Raw genomic sequence first — 5,880 nt, 5'->3', positions numbered from 1 at the left:
CTACAGTACGTCCAGGTTTAGTGCCTCTTTCCCCTGGTGTGGCACAGCCCTCACTGCTGGAATGCTGTTTAGTGCCTCAAACCTTCCAAAGAAGTTGTTCAGTTTATTTAGGAAGTCATTGTTTTCTGGTACCTGTTTTACCCTCCCTGTTGGAGGTAATAATCCCTGCAGCAACAAACTACTAAACAACAAGTCCAGAGACCCAGGATGTAGTAAATGAACCATAATGGCAGAGAAACACATGATCTTATCGTTAATCACCAAAGAGAATATGGAGAAAGCAATGGCAGTTCTATATTGAATAGACCCTTCCCAAGGGCCCCCTGCCACGAAAGCATTGGGTGAACGCAGAGAGTTAGCATCTACTGTTGAGCCGATTTGGGGCTGCTCAGTGGAGCAGTGGGTAGCACTGCTGCCTTGCAGCAAGAAGGATTTCTGGCCTGGGGTCTTTCTGCATCGTGTTTGCATGCTCTCCCTGAGCATGCGTGGGTTCTCTCCGGGAAATCCAGCTTTCTCCCACAGTCCAAAAACATGACTGTTAGGTTAATTGGCTTCACTAAAGTCCCCTTAGGTGTGAGTGTGTGTTTGTGTTAATGGTTGTTTGTCTCTGTGTTGCCCTGCAATGGACTGGCGACCTGTCCATTGTTTACCCTGCCTCTTGCCTGTAGACAGCCGGAGATAGGCACCAGCACCCCTTGCGACCCCACTTGGGATAAGCGTGTTAGAAAATGGATGCATAGGAACCAATTTGGCTTTTTTATAACAGAATTTTAAAATTCTAATTTAAATCTGTTGCCATGTCCAGAAGAGCCAACTTCCAAAATGTATTAAGATGATATAAAATCAAAGATTGATTCCTGATGTCTATGATTTTTTTTTCTTTTTTGTTCTCTTCACTTAAATGTTCACCATAGACCAGTCAATGGATAGAAAACTTTTCATGTCACCAGTGGAAAAATAACAAATACTTGGGAAACCAATGAACACAGAAAAACATGAATGTTCTTCTTCAAAAATGATCCTCAGGTATAACCTGGAAGATTGTTTAGCCTATCAAGTATAATGGGATTCAGAGGTATGTTTGTCATGGATTACGGAAAATCCCACCTAATCGTCTTCCATAAATGTCAGAGAAAACTGGTGCAATGACTGCAGAGAAAGGCTCAGCAGGGACTCCAGTAGAAAAACCGAGCATGCAGAGCTAAAAGGTTACACGTTTTACAGGGATCCTCACTTTTACCCATTCGACATTTAGTTCTGATGATGATGACTTTAACGTGGGGATAATGTCAAGGCTCCTCTGCTCTTGCTACAACCAAAGGATTGGCATTTAGTGTTCATGTTTTTGGATCTATGCAGTATTAAAATTTTCCTCTTACAAAAAAAAAATTCAATGAAAAAAAGAGATATAACTGGGTGATTTTTAAACTAAAACTGTCCCAATGAATTCAGATTTCACATTACTGCACATGTTTTGCCCCCTGAGAGTTTCAATCTCTCTTGGGTGCCTCATAAAAGCTGTTACATAGATTCTCAAAGTAAAAAAAGATTTCTAAGCCAGCCTTTTGTCCTGCAGCAAGGGTGCAGAGTTTAAAAGAAAACCAACGCTCAACGGTGCTCTTGGGGCTGTGCTGTTGCAGAGGAATGTTTTTCTGCTTTTTCCAGGACACTTTGGTCAAAGAAGGAAATGTATTCACCTGCTTCCATGCATCTGCTTTTAGTGACATATTCACTGAAGTCAAAAGAGATCTCTTAAAACTCTCAGAGACAAGACAGATGTCTAAATTTTTTACTCCATTCATAGCTCCATTAAATCTAACCTGTTTCATCCCCGGGGCTGTCAACTCCCACCCACTGGGCGTGAGACTCCCGCATCTCAGTGTCTTCACTCGCTCACACCCCATATCCCCAATTTTTCATGCTAAAAAATGATGGACATCAAAACTCAACTCCATTTCACTTATTTATAAAAATACCATGGTAATAAAAATCCAGTCCACGTTTTCAACACAAACTTTTTTCTAACACACGAGGACATGCCAGGTTCATACACAGTCCATATTTTTGCATCAGCCCACCTTTTCACTGTGCTGATAGCAGCAGAGCTGGATCTGAGCCAGATGAAAAATACCAGGATTTCTGAGCTGTTATTATGAGGTATGTCATTTGAACTTTTATCTCTATCTTATCTGGAATAAGATAATTCACTTTGTAAATGACTGATCTGGTTGAACTGTAAAGTGCCTTGAGATGACTTGTGTTGAGAATTGGCTCTATATAAATAAACTAAATTGAATTGAATTGAAGATTTTGTAAGATTTAGCAATCTGGTACTTGAGTAAATATGAATAAAATATACAGCAGCTAGCTTAAATTATATATGTGTAGGATCACATTAAATTTACATTAAATGGTTTGTTTTGTCTACAGCTAGTGCTTTTTTTTAGTAAGTTTTAATCCCTGTTTGCTCTATTTTAGCTCCAGCAAAACTGAATACTCAATTCAGTTTTGCTTTGCTACATGTTTTATTGGTTTAATTCCTATTTTGTTGTGTTTTCTGGATATATTTGAGTTCTTAGGTTTTTATTTGTTGTCCTCTGTTGCCCTCTTGTGTTTTCCCTAACACCTTTCTAGGCTCCTCTCTTCACATCTGCTCCCACTCAGGTCGTTAGTCCTCTCTTTGTTCAGTTACCCATAAATACTCTTATTGTCCAGTTCCTCAGTGCTGGTTCCTCGTCCTTCCTCGTCTTACCCTGGCTCCTCGTGATTGTTTTCCCCTGATGTCTCCATGGTTGTGGTTTGTGTTACATTTCAGTTGGATTTCGGATTGCTGCCTCTGTTAACTGTTATTGTTAATTAAGACTGCAAGAACTCACCTCTGCCTCCCTGCCTCTGCATTTGGGTCCTCAAAAACCACAACCAAACCTTGACATCTTTCTCAGTCCCGTTGGAATTTAGGATTAATTGAACCAACACAAATATCTAAATTCTTAAACCTTTCAGGTATGTCTCACAAACCAATAGGAGGGCAACAAAAAAAGAAAAAGAACCATTGCATTTTTCAAAAGATCAGCCACTCAAGAAAAGACCGACCACATATAGAGAGGATGTGCAGGACAACTCAGTAATCTAGGATTGATAGAAGAGAAAAAACAGGGATGTTCTCATGTTATTATTACTTATCTTATTAATTTATCCTTATTTTGGTTCATTGAATATGTTTAAAAAATTTAAAAACTTAATTTCCATCACACCTTCCAAAATTAAACATTCATAGAAATGCTGTGTTGTGTCAGGTTAAGTTTTTACAGAGTGTATTAGGGCTGAAACAGTTAATTGGATTAATCGCAATAAATCAATTATTAAAATAATCGTCAACTAATTTAGTAATTTATTAATAGTTAACTGGAATACAGAGACTCTAAAACATGTATTTAGCTAGAGCCAAAGCAACCCACCTTGAGCGGCAATTGTACTGAAATAAAAAATATGTGAACATTTTGTATTTAAAATAAAAAAAAAACCTTTTCGTCTGTCATTAAGTTCAATCCAGAACTGAACACACTGCTCTATGAGTTCATTTTGTGTTAACTAACTTTAAAATTAAAGAACTAAATGGAACACAGAGAAAACAGAAGGTGTGTAATGTATATTTCCTAGCATTAAATATGTAATAATTTGTTGTTTAGATTGTTTTCTAATCTCCATATTAAATTATCTTTTTTTTTTTTTTGTTAGGATTATTCATATTTAAATCTACTACTTTAAATCTTTCGCTCTCTTCATCTTTTGATACGTTAGGTTCAAAATACTTGAAATTAATTCCTTAAAAGATAATCAAAACATTGGAAGAATGGCTTGGTATACTTTTGTTTGGATCTGCTCAGCTTTGTCTCTTAGGAGACATGTCATGTTTCTCATCAATTCCTAAATTTCCATGTAGTTACCTTGATTTGACCGTAACATTAACATTGCAGAAGAAAAAATAGACCTGACTGTAAAGAATGGATGAAAATTATGGCTGATGTCTTTTCAGCTGCTGATGGTCAAATTAAATGGACAACAGGAATTATGTAAGCTTGTCTAAAACAAATTTTTTAATTAAAGTATAATTGTTAAGGAGTTTACAAATATTTATATTCTCACATTTACATAATGGGTGTGTGGTGCTTGGTTTAGTCTGTGCCTTTTTAATTACATTTATTTATCTATTTTTACATTAATTTTCTCTTTCTTAGGTTTGTTCAGTTTGTTTTAATGGTGAAAATTCAATACACAACAAAAGAGATAAACTAATGGATTTATTAACATTAATAAAAGGCTAGCAACCCATTTATGAGGGCTGAACCTGTCAGTAATCGCTGGTCCTCACTCACTGATCCTCAAGGTGAGTAATGTCTGTCCTTGCTATGCTGTTTTTCACACCATCCCATAACAGCTACTCTGAGAGCCATAATGGTATATATACGATAGGTAAATCTCTCATCTTGGTGTCATTTATGGCTCTAGGAGTGACATTTAATGGCCCGCACAGAGGTTGGATATCTGTGCAGGATACTTGCTAAAATAACTTGTGGCAAAAGGTTACATAATGGTGATAATTACATTTTTTTTGCACTGTGAACAGCGGGAAGTGTTTAGTTCAATTAGCTACAATGAAAGGCCTGTCAGCTGCTGCAGCTATCATTTCCTACCGCATTTTGTACCCTATTTCCCATTTGGCTGATGTGTCAGCCACAGAGAGGGGGGATGATCCGAAATGTTCTGCTTTATTCTCTGTAAAGGCCTAATCTGGGCTTCGAGGGAACACCCCCACCAGGAGAAACGGATGTTGGAAGGTAGATGTGTTTGAAGTGTAAATATCCCACAGGTCAACAGACTCCAGCTGAGGAGGCAGATAGCAAACTTATTTTTATTCATTCTAAAGAACTTTGATTTTTTTTCTTTATTCTTCCCAGACTGCAGACAATGGGGATCCATTGGCAGCAGATATGAGTAACTGTTCTTTTTTTCTAACCTGGTGGCTGTTTTAAGCTATATTAAGAGATATAAAGTTGGCTGGTAAACTAACCTCAGAGCGGATGTTTTAGTAGGACAACATACATTTATTATACAACATTCTTCAATGGAACCCAGAGAATTTTTAATTAATTTATCAGTTACTTGATCTGATGCTGCCTCCCTGATTATATACTTTCATGAACTTCTCAAGAACTATCCAGGTCCCTAGTTGGTAATTATATTTCTTTAAAATACTTTGATCTTACTAGATAGTTTCCCATATTTTACAGTAACAAAAATTACAACTTGAAATCCTTCAAAGTTTTTCATTTCAGATGGAATTAAATATTTCAGAACTTGCTTTCTTGACAGTTTGATATAAAACCCAATAGTTATTGTTTGAAATGTAAAAAATTATATAAGATCAGTAAAAAAAGTAACTTATATTTCCATACATTTTATGTTAAGGACAAGAAAAACTACTTAAAAACTGTCAACCTGTCAGTTGTCTAAAAGAGTCACTATCATGCTCCTTAAGAAGGGTGAGTAAAAAAGTCATATGGTAAATAAGTTTGCATTAATAAAAAAATAGGCAGAATATATTTTCCCAAATATTTTTAATTCTCCTATTCCAAGAAAAGAAAATGCTTTAAACCATATTTAGTTCAACAAATAAGGAATTACCACTAATGTGGTTAAGCTCAGAAAAATAGGATCCAGATTTCGAGGTGGAAAGATTTCTCAAAAGGTTTATTAGAAACCACACATAAGTGAGCAGCATCGGCATCTAAGGCAGGAACCTTTGCAGGAAGAGACAACCGGTTAGTGACCACGTCTTTCTGGAGGTGGATGATAACAAACATGTGAATCACTTACCTG

The sequence above is a fragment of the Cyprinodon tularosa genome, unplaced genomic scaffold (genome assembly GCF_016077235.1).
Source record: "Cyprinodon tularosa strain WSP-4 unplaced genomic scaffold, ASM1607723v1 ctg294, whole genome shotgun sequence".
Taxonomy (NCBI): domain Eukaryota; kingdom Metazoa; phylum Chordata; class Actinopteri; order Cyprinodontiformes; family Cyprinodontidae; genus Cyprinodon; species Cyprinodon tularosa.
Note: the sequence above shows the minus strand (reverse complement) of the source record.